Here is a 15,209-nt window from a genome sequence, read left to right as displayed (position 1 = left end):
CTAATATACAGTATTTAATTACTATTACTATTTATAAGCATTTATTGAGCACCAAGAACTGCTCTAAAAGTTGAAGAATGGTAAAGAAGATATGTCCAGAAACATTTTTAATAATGCTTCAAGTTATTAACCATCAAAGCAAAACAGAAACAAAAAACTTAGAAGCAATAAAGACAATGAAAAAGTGTGCCTTTCTGGCACAAGCAATAGCAGTTATTGTGAAGTTTTCATATATTTACTCAATTGAGAACTAAGCACTAAAATACAAACTGTGTTTCTATTTAATAAAGCCAAAGACATTAACTCTTAGTAAATGGATGAAGAAAAGTCATATTATAAAAATATACTCTATCGATCTTTTAACCAAGACTCCTTCTTTTTATTTTCTATTTCCTTTCATGAGCTCCACGTTTCTAATCTACATATATTAAGTAAATTTATTTTCACTTTTGTAAAAAATCAAAAAGTCTAACTGCTGGCAAAGTATTTAATCAAGAGGGAAGACCTAGTATTTAAACACTCAGTTTATATGATTCCAGTGAAAGACAAAGGAGCTTTAATTTATACATCCTTAAAATGAGTAAATATGATTTGCATTAAGCTTTCTGAAATACTGAAATTAGTTCACAGCCTTAAAGATGAGAACTATGCAACACTGAGATCTCAAAGCACTTGAGAGGTTACATTATACAAGTCAAGTAAGTGCAAACAATTCAACTACTGCTGTCCTCACTTTAATCACTTACATTCTGTCCCCCATCCTTTAAAAATACCCACTATGAAATCTTTCAAATTTTCTCCAAATAACGATGAGAAATATCTGTGATAATTCTTAGTCCTAATAGCCTAAAAAATCCTATAATACTTTTTTCAACATCCTGATTACTATTCTGTCAATACAATTACCATTCCCATAGTCAAAACTGTATTCTTTTCTTTCAGATTCCCATATTTAGACACCATTTGTTTTTTCATTTTTGTTATCTATTCTTCAGTGTGATAAACCTGCATGACTTTACATCTGTTCTCCATTCTCTCCACTGCTCTACTCATTGTTTCCTGCCTTGACTACTGCAGCCAATATATAAATAAGTTCTAAATCCAAGCAGTGTATCAGAATCACCCACATAGCTTATCAATAAAAAGAAATACAGCTGTACAGGCAGAGTAGAAAAATTGCATTAGAATCTCTAGAGAAGGTATTTTGTACTTATGTTCTTCCTATCCTTATGCAGGCGTAGTTCCTCAAAAGTGACTTAAATTGGTCAGCAAGAAAATAAATTTACTTAATATATGTTAAGTAACTATTATCTCCAACTATTATCTCATAACACTGTAATCCATCCCAAACATCAATGTTAGAATATTTCTCCAAATATTTATTATGTAACTCAAGGCTGGAAAACGCCATTTACTGTCAAAGAACTTTATTTGGAACATTACCGCATTATCCCACTTTACTGTTCAAATAACCTGCAAAATCAGTAAGAACAGACTGTTTGATGGCAGGTATGTCTGATCTGCCTGGCCTTACCATGAGGAAGGGATCTGTCTTTCCACATACCTCTAACACTCATTACAATAAACTCAGTAGTACTTAAGATATTTGAACTTTGAAATAATTAAAGCCAACGCCGATTCTATATGACAATAAGACACTGTAAAATACTGAAAGAAAAAAAGCTTAATTACTGGCTCATTGGGGAGGGTGGAGTTAAGGAGTGGTATTCAGTTTAGAATCCCTTTCCTGACTTCCACAGGTTAACTTTCGGTGCCTCCACCTTAAACCCGACAGAAAACTAATGGATTTCTGGTGAGCAAGACAAGGCAACACAGAGACAGCGTTCAGTGACAGAACAAGTTTTGCCATTTCACCTAGGTTGCCCAGAAGGTTATGGAACAAAGATATGACTGGCACTTTGGGTAGGTCTTCAATTGCTGAGTGGGCCTCCCTAGAAAGTTTCAAGGTCAATATGAAATCTTTCATATTTTTCAAGCTGTTGGGATGCTGAACTTTTGAGCAGTAGCAAATTTTGTCTAAGCATATTTTTTACCACATGCTTGCTGAGATGTTTGGATGTATCATTGCCACATGTACAGTATGCAATGTGAGCTTTTAGTAAACATTAGACTTTTGACCTTTACAAGGATATGTTGAAGATTCTTGCAGATTCCAGAATTTGCAAATACCGCTACTTTAGCAGCACATAAATTCCTCCCTAAAATCTAATAAAATATATGGTGACCTTTTCAGAGACTGAATGATTTTTTAAATATGGGACAAAGGCATTTAGAAAGCTGTTAACATCAACTAAACTGCTAAGGTAAATGCTTTTCTGAATTACATCATTACTGTGGTATAGTTAACCATGAACTTAAAAAATTCTATAATAAAGAAGAAATAATGAAGATGATTGTGTTAAACAGTCAGATTTGCATAAAGTGGATACAGATTATTGAACATACTGTTCGCAAGAAGATGCAGAGAAGAATATTGGGCATTTAGCTGGACTCATTAATGTACAGTGATTATAATTCATGTCACACAATTTTAAATTGCCATGCAGATCATGGGGATTGCTTGGAAATAGAAGTAAATATTATATAGAATACAGGAATGCAAACTTTTAAAACTTAAATTTAACAAGATACCTAGGAATACTTTTATTTTATTGGGGGGGATATTTTGTTTTTTTACTTTTCAAAATATTCATTTATTTATTTATTTTTTATGGTGACATTTTTATGTTAACCATTTTTTATGGTTAACAAAGTCTGGTTTCAGCTGTACATTTTAACAGTAAGGTGCGCGCGCGCGCGCGTGCACACACACACACACACACACACACACACTATGTGTTCACCTCCCATAGTTAGATTTCTGTCCTCCCATATTTGACCCTCTTCACTCCATCTACCTTCCCCTTCTCCCCTCCCACCTCCCCTCTGGTAACCACTAGGTAATTTCAAAATTAGGAGGAACAGCTATATAATATTCTAAGTGGTCTCAGTATCCCCTCAAACTACTCTGAGGTAATCCTGAGCTTTCCTAATTCCTTATGCTGCAGCATAAGTAATCTCCTTAAAATGCAAATCTGACCATAACACTCCCTTGATTTTTCTTCCAGTCTTGTATTTTGGAAAATGTCAAACATGGAAATGCTAAAATAATTTTATAGTAACTACCCCGTATCTTGTTTCCTGTATAATACCCCTATACCCACTACCTAGATTCTACCATTAACATTTTACTATATTTGCTCTACCTATCTATCCTTGGTCACTTAGTCATGATATATTGATTTGTTAATATTTTGCCTAGAATCTTTTGGATCTATGTTCGCATGGCACACTGTTTTGTAAACTTTTTAATCTGTAATGTCTTTACCAGGTTTTGGATAGTTATTAGTTATACTGGCCTCATGAAATGAGCTTGGAAGTGTTTCCCCTTTGTCTATTTTCTGAAAGTTTATATACAATTGATGCCATTTCTTTTTTAAATACTTGATAGATTTCATCAGTGAAACCACTGTTGCCCTGAGTTCTTTGTGGGAAGGTTTCTTTTTATCATTAATTCCTTTTCTTTAACACAAGCTTACTCAGATTTTGTTCCAACCTGTGAGTTTTAGTACATTGACATTTTCAAGAAACTGTCCATTTATATTTTCAAATTTGTTGGCATAATGTTGTTTATAATACCCCCTTATCCTATAAGATCTGTAGTGATAAATTCCTTCCATTCCTAACTCTAGTAATATGTGTTCTGTTTTTCATTATTACTCTACAGGTTTATCAATATTATTGATCTTTTCAAAGAACCAACTTCTGGCTTTGTAATTTTATTTGTTTATTGTCTTTTTCTATTTCATTGATTTCTTCTGTCTTTATTATTTCTTTCCTTCTATTCACCTTGAGTTTATTTTGCTCTTCACCTCTTTAAGATAAAACTTTAGGTTATTGTCTTTAGACTTTTCTAAAATCAATGTTTAGGCTATAAACTTATAATCACTCCAATTGCATAATGCAAAATTTTTAGCGCTTTTTAATAAACAATTTATTATAGAATAGTTTTAGATTTACAGAAAAGTTACAAAAATTATAGAGTACCAATATACTCACTACTATTTTGGGCATTAAGTCTCTGAAAGTTACTTTCGCCCATGTTTCCCATATTATTTACATCTTACATTAGTACAATTTGTCACAAAAAAAAAAATATTGACACATTACTAATTTAAATCCATACTTTATTTCCTCATTATTTACCTAGTATCCTTTTTCTCTTCCAGGATCTCAACCAGGACACCACATAACATTTAGTCGTCATGTTTCCTTAGGCTCCTGTAGGGTATGACAACCATACCATAAATTTTGATATCGTATTTTTATCATACAGTTCAAAATACTTCCTAAGTTCTTTTGTGATTTCTTCTTTGGCTCATAGATTTAGAAGTTTCACTGAATTTCCAAATACTTGTGAGGTATTTTAGACATCTTGATTTCTACTTTAATCCCATTATGGTCAAAGAACATATTCTGTATTATTTCAATCCTCCCAAATTTATTGAGTCTTGATTTACAACCTAGCATCTGGTCTATCTCTGAGGGGGGAAAGTGTATGCTGTAGTTGTTGGGTAGAGATCTATACTGATTTTTTGTTTATCAGTTGTTGAGAAGAGTGTTAAAATCTCTATAGTTGTCTCTCTGTTATCAATTTTGCTTGTTTTGAAGCTCTGATATTAGGCAAATATATATTTATGATCATGTCTTCCTGATGAACTGACCCTTTTATCATTATGAAATGATCCCTTTAACTCTGGCAGTACACTTTATCTTGAAGTCTACCATATCTGATAGCCATTCCAGACTTCTTACACTATTTGAAAGGTATATCTTTTCTCTTGCATTTACTTTTAGCCAATCTGTCCTTATGCATTGAATTAAAGTGTTTATTACACTAAATTGAAATTTGTAACATGGTTGGATTAGGTCTACCATTTCATTATTCTTTTATCTCCTATCTTTTTGTTAGACTATACTTCTGTTTCTGTCTTCTTTTGGATTATTCACTTTAATTTTTCTACTAGCTTTTTAGCATACTTCTTTGCATTATTTTTTCCACAGTGGTTGCTCCGATTATTAAAATATACGCCCTTATCATTTTACACTGTACTTAGTGTTAATAACATACCATTTCACATAATATGTAGAAAGCTTGCAACCATATAGGTTCATTTACCCCCTCCTATTCCATGTTTCATGGTATGTATATGATTTATACCTACAATATGTGATGAACTCCACATGATGCTTTTTTTAAAAAAAATTTAAAGTTATATGTGGTTTTAAGAAATCAAAAGGCAAAACATTTATATATTTATCCAAATATTTACCATTTCTGGTGTTTTTCACTGACTTATGGAGATTTTAAGTTTCCATCTGGTATCATTTCTCTTTAGCCTTAAGAGCTTCCTTTAGCATTTCTTATAGGGTGGATCTGTGAGCAATGAATTCTCTTGGTTTTCATATATCTCACAATATTTTTATTTCGCCTTCATTCTTGAAGGCTGGTCTACTGAATCTGGAGTTTTGGGTTGTCAGATTTTTCTTTCAGCATTTTAAAGATTCTCTATTCTTTCTGGCCTCCATGATTACTCCCCTATATGTAACTTGTTTTCTTTGGCTGCTTTCTAGATTTTTCTTTTATTTTTGGCTTTCAGCAATTTGACTATAAAGCACCTGGTCATGGTTTTCTTCACCTTTAAACCTGAGGTTTGCACAGTTTTCTTGTCTTTACCCTTCTCAGTTTGATGAGCTTATTGAATGTCAATTTATGCCTTTCATTAAATTTAAAATTTTTTCCTCCATTATATTTTCAAGTATTTTCTCTGCTGCATTCTTTCTCCTCTCCTTTGGGACACTAATTATATGTGTTTGATTTTTTTGATATTGCCCCCAGGTCCTTGAGGATCTGCTCTTTTCCTTCTACCCTTTTTTCTGTTTCTAACATTGAATAATGTCTATTGACCTTTAATTTCATGGATTTTTTTCCTTGGTCCTCTCCATTCTGCTGTTTAGCCCATCCAGTTACATTTATTTCCAATAACATATTTTTTGGTTCTAGAATCTCCATTTGGTAATTTCTTAATTTCATGCTCATTCTTTATGAGCATATTTTCCTTTGCATCTTTTCCTTTTCCTTTACTAACACATAGTTATAAAAGTTTAAAATTCTTTCATGTTAATCCCAACACGTGGGTATTCTAGGGTCAGTCTATGTAGAGTGTCTTTAAACTTGAGAATAGGTTATATTTTCCTGCTTCTTTGTAGATGACCAATTTTGGAATATATCCTGGATATTGTAAATGTTATGCTGTGGAGGCTCTGGATCCCTTTATATTCCTCTGAAGTGTTGATTTTTATTTTTAATTATTTTTCTTTTAATAGATATCTAAATTGGTTGGCTCAAACTGCAAACTGTTTTTTAGACTGATGAGATCTCAATTCAGCTCTTTTACCTTTAGCTGGGCTTCTTGGAGTCTATTCCATACATTAACAGTCTGCCAAGATTTGGGTAGAGTTTATTCAGCATTTGATGTTTTTCCTCTCTGTGTCCCAAGAATCTCCTCTCATTTTCCAACAGCTGTGGTTGCCTTGAGCCTTACCTTTTGGTTCTTCACACCACAAAGACAGGTAGTTTAGTATCAGGATTTTAACTTAGCCACTCCTCCTGGCACAGATTGGGCCCATGAAAATGAGAAATCACCCCATGTAGTTCTGTTTCTCATGTGTCAATTCCCTTCCAGAATCTGCTTGCTTTTGTCACTCTCCGGTGATTTTAGTTGTTTTATTTAGTTTATTTATTTAGTTGTCTAGATTTAATAGTTGTTACCTGCAAGAGCATCTGCCAGTACGAGCTTACTCAGCCATGACCAGAACTGGACTCCCATGCTTGTACTTTTGAGAGCCTTCAGCCTGATTAAATGGCTCCAGGTAATGCTCAAGCAGGTAGGCTGATCAAAGAAGACATACCCCTCAATTCTGTGGTAGAGTAGGAGGCCCTAGATTTAGTGACAAAGTCTGCTGGGGTTTGGGTGAACCTTCAATGGCAGTTGTTCTTCATAAGGTGGCTGAGTATTCCAGTTTACTTTAATTTCAAACATGCACTTCAATGATTCCCTCAAGCATACATTGAAAAAGCCATTTCCACACACGCTTATGTTTTATGCTTCAGTCCCTCACATCTAAAAGCCCTTCAATGGCATCCAATTATTTAAGATAGAAACCAAAATATTTAACAAGGCCCACTTGATATAAAACTTCCTAATGTATACTATATAGGTTTTAGTTACTTTCCTCCTAGATCTCTGTGTGCCAGACAAAATGGTATTTTCAGTTCTTCCCACCTACCATGATTCTCCCAGAGGGCTTTTTCATATGCTGGTCCCCCTTCCTGGAATGCTATTACAACTTTTCATCTAGTTAACGACTTACCTTTCAAATCTCAGTGCAAATGTCAGATGCCTGGGGAACCACTGCCTGATCTCCCAGATTAAGTCATATTTCCTCTCTGTACACTACTCTCTTAAAATTTTGTACCTTCTTTATACCACTTATCACAATTGTGACTTTCTGACAGGCAGCAGAGCAGCAGTTCTCAACCATATCAGACCCGATACCCTCTTTTTTAAACATTATAGAAATTTGCATTCGTACGTAAATGAGGGGTTATTATAACAGTCCCCAGTGTGCTCATCAGTCAACTTCCTCAGTTTTTTCTTTAAAGGTATTTTTATACCTCACCAGTTTTTTCTTTAAAGGTATTTTTATACCTCACCAGTTTTTTCTTTAAAGGTATTTTTATACCTTCTTTTTATTATAAATATTTTGTAATACCTCCTTAGCCTTCCTGAAATAAAAGTCAGAGCTACTGTAACTTATTTACACATGTAATAATTTAAATATCAGTATAATTGTGCTAACTGTAACAAAAAGAATTATTTTATCATAAAATAATATGTATTTCAACATATAAACACTTGAGCATGACTATATTAGATGATATAAGGCTGAATATGACAACTATAAATATACTGATATAGATGTTATATTGCTGATAAAAATACCATGAATAGTACTGCTGATATGATTTTCTAAAATAGTGACTCTTGATTTACATGATAATTATGCTCTAAGCAAAAAATACTATGTGTTTATATGTAAAACAAATTTGGTTCTAGATTCAGCTAACCACAAACAGGTTTTTTACCTTCATGAAAATCCTCTGGGACATTTGAAAGTGACGCTAGATATGTAACAATTTTTTACTGTATAGGGCTGTCCCCTACATTGCAGGATGTCTAACACCCTTGTTCTCCATCCACTAAAGTCAGTATTACCTTCTCAATTATTTTGAAACCAAAAAATATGCCCACAAATTTCGTTCCTGGGGGATGATCTCAAATTCACTGAAAACCACTGCATTAGGGTAAAGGAAGAGAACAAAATCTATGTAGCCTGTCCACTTGTGTTTGAAACCTGGCTCTATCATTTACTATCTGTGTGTCTTGAGCAAGTAATTAATCTTTCTGTGCTTCAGTTTCCACATTTATATATAAAAATAATATCAATATCAACGTCACAGAGCTGTTATGAGAAATTAGAAAATCCATATAAAGTGTTTTGTACAAAGCAGGTATTAAATCTTTGCTATATTTAGTTATTAATATAATTATTTGCTTAATGACTATCTCTCTCAATAGAGCATAAGCTCCATGACAGCTAGCAGGAATGTCTATCTTGTTCATTATTTTATTCCTATTATCTTGTATAGAAAAGGTATTCAATATTTGTTGAATGAATGAATACAAATTAGCAAAGATGTATGGATCAGAAATATAAACAATAAAAACTGGAATATAATCTTAGGTTATACTACTAAGATACTTCTGTATATGAAACTCAGAATTTACCTTGATGACATATACACAGTGTGGTGGGATACCCAAGAAACTGGTTAACAGTCATTGCCTCTGCGAAAAGAACTGAGGGGCTGTGGTTCAGGGATTTACTTTTCACTGTAGACCCTTTTGTACTTTCCAAAAATTTAAGCAATAATACACATATATTCTTGTTTTAAAAGTTTTTTTTAACATTTTTTTTAACTCATAATATATTTTTTAAACCAAGAAGATTTTAGGCCCAAGAACCAAGACTGCATAACAGTTCCATGTACAGAACTTTTTTGGAACTCCAGAAATCATCAAGAGGTTTGGCTTTAATATATTTTGAACTTTCAGAATGGCTCATTACAGACTACCATACCACATAGCTCTATCTCAGTTTAATGATACTCCAAAAACATTAATCTCATTATATACTGATTACCTGTCCAAAAAGATACAAAGAAGGGACAAGTAGCATAACTATTAAGAATAATAACAATTTTACATTTATATACCAGTTTATAGCTTAGAAAATATGGTGGGAAAAATATGACCTTTAAATTAAAACAAAAATACTCAATAGGTCTACCGCCTTGAGTAAATTTTAATCTCTTCAAACTTCAAACTCCTCTTCTATAAAATGAGAATGCTGCCACCTAGTTATCAGGGATTCAGTTTTTTTTTTTTTTTTTTTTTAAAGAAGCGGTAGCAACTTCTTGCAGTGAGCTATGTCATTTTAAAGGGAATTATATTTTGAACAGGTAATACCAGTTGTTGTTTCAAAATTTAAAAGGTACAAAACAGCTTACAGCTGGTTTCAAAGGGAGACATGCAATTTTACAATGGAGAACTCAGAGACCACCAGAAACCACTAATCAATCTCAGCATCACTAATAGGGGAAAACTAAGGTACACAGCATGGCATGTGATATTGTCTGCAAAGTGTTTAACCTGAATCCAATCAAATATTTAGCTCTACCTTCCAGTTTACAGTAACAAGTTAAATGACATCACTAGGAATCAATCAGATAAATCCAGATAACTGACCAGGTCTCTTCAATAAGACATGACAAAAAAAGAGAAAGGGAAAGAGAGAACAGGTAACTATTCTAGATTTTAAGACTTTAAGTGACATAACATTCAAATGCAATGCACCGATTTGACTGGAAATTGGATTAAAAATGGTTAAAAAGATGGGGGGACAATTTGTGGAAAATTTAAAGGATTAGTTATTAGATAATATAGAGGAATTATTGTTTGGTGTGGTTATGATATTGAGTTATGTGGGAAAATGTTATTTTTATTAGATACACATTAGAGGTGAAATGTCAGAAATATAAGCACATATGACAAAATATTAACAGATTTAAAATCTGAGTGATCAATATAATGGGGTTCAATATGGCATTTTCTCTACTTTTCTGAATACTTGTTTTCATAATAAATAAAACAAAAAAGCTTAGAGAGAAAATTATTTCCCTTCTACTCCTCTTTCCCAGTCACTTCTAGCCACTATTACCAGTATGTTTTCTTCCAAAGATATTCTATACATATATATGCAAATAAACATATTTTTTAAAAAATCACAAATGGTTGTACATCCTCTTTTCTATTTTTTCCCTCCAATTTACTACATCTTGGCAGTCACTCACTATTAGCACATAAAGGGCTGGCTCATTCTTTCTAACAGATGCACAATTTATTTAACCAGTCTGCTACTGACAAACACTTAGAAATCTCATTTCTTGTTAGTCTCTTTCAGATTAAAAATTTAAAAAAAAATCTAATTGACTGTAAGGTTTCAGTTAGAGATTTAGCATGCTGGATATACAATTGCCTGCCTAGGTACTCTTATTCACTGAATACACAAATTAATCCCAAACTTCCCACTTAGATAATGCAGTTACAAGTTACAGAATACATAATATGTGTATTTCAACCTGAGCCATTCCTTATCCCAGAACCAAGTCAGCTAGCATCTACCATTATTTCCTGCTTCTCTTGTACAGTAGCCTTCAAACTACATATGCTGTAACCTAGATGTACAATAATCACCATTCAGTTTTCCTTTTTCAATCTTTTAATTAAAGCGATTGGTTCTGAACTAACCTGATCAGACTCCTTCACAACTTCTCCTTCCAAGCCATTTTGAAGTTCTCTTCAAAAACCAACTAGTATCTTTAATAAAGGCTCCTACCATTTTCTAGATGCAGTAAACTCTAGAAACTGTAACTGTAATGTAGTTTCTTCTCAGCAAAAGTCCTTAGAATATCTAACTTGGTGTAGCAGGAAAAAATAGCTTGGGCATTGTATGTGAATTTCGCCACTTAACCCTTCCTAAATCAGCTTGAGCGAATAAATTATCATCAAACTCTCGGGGCCCTCATCTGAAATGTGCTCCCATAAAACACCTTCCATTATAATATCTCATTAATTTTTTGTGACAGACCTGAATGTATCTGGCACATGTGTAGTAGGTACTAAATAAATCCTTGTTGATTCTAAATATTATTTTCCATTGTTTCATTCACCACCAAACTGGAGAAGAGGGCTTAAAACAAATTTTAAGATTTAGGCTCTCAGTAAGTGCTCAAAAGTTATTTTGGCTCAAGTTAATTCGATGTAAACCATTATGGTGGATAAGGCACTCATTTACTAGGTAAGAGAAGTTCCCTTAACTTGAATGTCAGTCCCAAATTGCTAAGAGCCATGAAAATCTCAAACTTCCCAAGAAGACCTAATGTCAAAGACTCTCAAAAGATGGTTCTGACTCTCAAAAATGGCTAAATTGAGCAGATTGAAGGGAGAATGGGGCGCAAAGCATTTCCTCTCCATAATTATGCATCGAGATTCGGACTACATATTAAATTGACACATAGTAAGCGCTCCATAATTAGTAGCTATTACTAAGACGCATCCCAGTGGCAGAGAAGATGGAAGGAGGAAAAAGAACGGAGGCTGTCAGTTACAAGCGGTCAGAAAGTGTCCCTGGCCTGAGACCCGTAGGCCTTTAAGCACCTGGATCTATGGACTCCCTGAGGCACCAGGGCCCTAAGGAGGTCAGAGGCCTCCCCTAAAGGTCAAGGATGTGTAGCCACGTTTTATGCTGGGGCGGGGAGCAAGACTGTAACGCCCCCACGAATCTGTACCTCGAAGCCAGAAACACCGCCTGCCTGTAAACCCACGCGGGCTCCGGAAGAGGGGACAACCAGGTTGTTCTGCGCCGCAGCCTGGAGGAGCGGAGACTCGGCCACCTCCTGCAGCTCCAAACCTCCTTAAGGGACAGATCACCGGACCCTCGGGCTCCCATACGCCTCAACGCAGCCTGACCCCTGGATACTCACATTCACAGCTGACCCCTCTTACTCCATCAGGCCGCCAGGGCCCCGGCGAGGGAGCTCCCTGACGCCCCAGACGCCCCCCTCAATCGGGTCCGGCGGCCCGCTCCGGACCCGCTCCCCGCCGGGCACCGCTGCTGCCGCCAGCGCGCAGGCGCATAGCGCACCCGTCGCGCTCCCCGCCCTTTTTTCCCCTTTGCAATCTGCCTCTCTCAATAATCTAGCTTTATTTGAACACATGAGAGTGAACAACGGACACAGGGTAAAGAGGCTTTTCTCAGAAATAACGGAAGACAACCAAAGGCAGGCTGGCTTGTGGAAGAATTAGTCCGCTGCCTTTGACGTTCCTGTGACCAGCCTACCTGGCCCCTTTCTCATCCTTTTTGCTATTTCCGGACCTTCCTCTTGCTCTTACTCTCTTCCTAAACCACCACCATGCCCCTTAGATAATGGCAACAGTTTCAGCCAAATTTCCAACCACTCCTTCCTTGTAAAACTTACTGATGCTTAATGGAAGTTACAAAAGCTTTAGAACAGACTGACTTGAGTTCAAATGTTGACTTAGGTACGAATTTATGACTTCGAGCAAATTACAACTGTCCTTGGAATCTCGCTGTCCTCAGAGTTAAAATTAATATCATATCACTTGGAATCTTGGTAATTTTAAACAACATAACATAGGTCAAGTGCTTATCACAGAGCAGACAATCCATCAATACCTATGATTATTTCTTAATATCTACTGTATTTCTATTTATTATTAAACGGCCTATACTTATTCTCTCAGGATACTATTTTAGTGTCTAAAAGTAGTCAGATGAACCAAGTTATATTAAGGTTGATAATGCTGTGAAATGTTACTCCTATATTATTGAGCCTCTAATAATATCTATGTGTAACAAGACCAGTGCCTCAAATCAAAGTAAGCAGCTCCTTCCACCTATGTGTAAATTCAGATTTGCTTCTAGAGGATTTAGCAACTGTTCCAATTCTGTATTTGTGACATCACATCCTTGAAACACTCAAGGGCCAGGGTATGCTGCTCATCTTACTTTTCTTTAAAGGCATGCAATGAAAGAACTGCTTTACCTTATAAGCTCAGGGCCATAGCCCAAGGAAAAGCTTATAAAAGACCAAGGGCACCTGTTGGTGAACATCAATCAAGGTAATCCTAGATCAGGGTTTCTCGGTCTTGGTACTATTGACATTTTGGAGATAATTCTTGTGCTGTCCTGTGCATTGTAGGGCATTTAGCAGCATCCCTGAACACTAGATGACTCTAATGCCCCCTTACATCTTTCTCCACTCCCCACCTCTAACATCTTAACAATCAAAACTGTCTTCAGACACTGCCAAATGTCCCCTGTAGGGCAAAAATGTCCCCGATTGAGAATCATGGCATTATACCAGTGACCAACCCTAAATCAACTCAACCACTCATATTTTCCAATTCTATCCTCAGGAAGAAATTACTGCTTGAGAAAAACACAAAAAGGCAGAAACCTGTGAGTTCATTTTCACCTATCGTATACAGGCCCTCAACACTGCTTACTATTTTCTCCGGTCAACTTGCTCTATCACTTTCTACAATATTCAATATCTTCACTTTTCTCAAAACTTCCAACCCCTTTACTATTAGCAGATGACCTTGTGTCCTACTTTATAGAAAAAAACAGACATTATCAGATGAGAATTTAACTTTCTATTGCAAAACATACAAACTTACAGACACATACTTCCTCTTGTTATAATTGAGGATGTATCTTCTCTCTTCCAAGATATTCTTCCCATCAGTGCTTTGGATTGCCTGTACGCTTACCCTCTCAAGATCTTTACCTACTGATTAGCACTTCTCTCTATTCAACTGTATTATCTCAGTTGTATCTTCCCTATCATGGTTACGTTTAATTCTAACAAAACTAAAAACAAAAACAAAACAAAACAAAACAAAATAAATAAAAATCTTTGAACTCTTGTCATCCCCTTTTCCCCTTCTTCTCAAGGCCAAATTTTCCAAAAGCATTCTACAACTTGTCCCCATTTCTGCATCTCCCTGCTCTCCAAACTACTGCAATCTACCTTTCAACCTCATAGTTCCACCACATAGCTTTCACTACAGTCACCAATGACCTCTATGTTACTAAATTCAAAAGATATTTCTCAGACTTCGTTTTCATTTTCATTGACCCTTTAGGAATAGACTATCCATTCTTTAACTTTCTCTTTCTCTCCCCCCTCCCCACCCCATTTCCAATATTGTGCTTTATTCTTAGAGGTGCTTGGATGGGTTCCCATACTTGCTTAAAAACCTCAATAGCTCTTAGTGGTCACAGTATAAAGTGCAGGCTCACTAATCCAAAAATTCAAGACCTTCCTAGATCTAGTCATTGCCGACTTTTAAAAATTTATTCCCCCCTTTCACCTAGAGATATACGATGAGCTCTAAGCCTCACCAGGATGAACTACAAAGAATTTCCAGAAGATGCTATGTTCTCGATGTAAGCTGTTCCCAGTGAAGTCTGGAAAAGTATCTCCCTTCCGGACTTCCGGGGGAAATCCTACTTATCTTTCATGATTCAAAAGTCACTTCCTTCGGGAACTCTTCAAGACACTCCTAAAAATAAGGCGCTTTGTTCACTATGTGCCAATGGAATCTCGGACTTTATATATGCCGTGCATTATATTCCAACTCCCATAATTTGTTTACATAGCTATCTCCCATGGAAGGCAGGGAAGTCATTACATTCGCCTTTTCTTTCTTAGTGTTCATCTCACACAGTGTCTGGCACATGGTTTGCCCTCACTAAACGTTTGTTGCATGAACATTGCCCACCTGCGAGCCGGACTCCCAATTATCCCTTTAACGGGTGAATCTCTACACTCACTGCCAGCGTGGCAGGGAGATTTAAACCCCCAGCACGGTGAT

General features: G+C 35.6%; 1 protein-coding gene and 1 long non-coding RNA gene across 8 annotated transcripts in view; both read right to left on the bottom strand.

Moving 5' to 3' along the window:
• Positions 1–12,439, bottom strand: part of ZNF106 (zinc finger protein 106) — a 55,777-nt gene extending 43,338 nt beyond the window's left edge. For 4 of the 7 annotated variants that reach the window (XM_039888386.1, XM_039888388.1, XM_039888392.1 and 1 more), the window contains exon 1: positions 4,267–4,290. The gene's annotated coding sequence lies outside the window, so the exon portion shown is untranslated. Of the gene's footprint in view, positions 1–4,266; positions 4,291–12,289 lie in introns of those variants that run through there. The other 3 variants (XM_039888387.1, XM_039888389.1, XM_039888394.1) reach the window with 2 other exon arrangements.
• Positions 12,440–13,965: 1,526 nt separating this feature from the next.
• On the bottom strand, positions 13,966–15,184 carry LOC120622827 (uncharacterized). Its single transcript, XR_005658566.1, has 2 exons — positions 14,737–15,184; positions 13,966–14,202 (listed from the first exon to the last, which is right to left on the bottom strand). It is a non-coding gene; the product is annotated as an uncharacterized LOC120622827 (long non-coding RNA).
• Between the last annotated feature and the right edge of the window lie 25 nt (positions 15,185–15,209).

Source organism: Pteropus medius, unplaced genomic scaffold (assembly GCF_902729225.1).
Source record: "Pteropus medius unplaced genomic scaffold, Ma_sr-lr_union100, whole genome shotgun sequence".
Taxonomy (NCBI): Eukaryota; Metazoa; Chordata; class Mammalia; order Chiroptera; family Pteropodidae; genus Pteropus; species Pteropus medius.
This window is presented reverse-complemented; position numbering and strand designations above follow the sequence as displayed.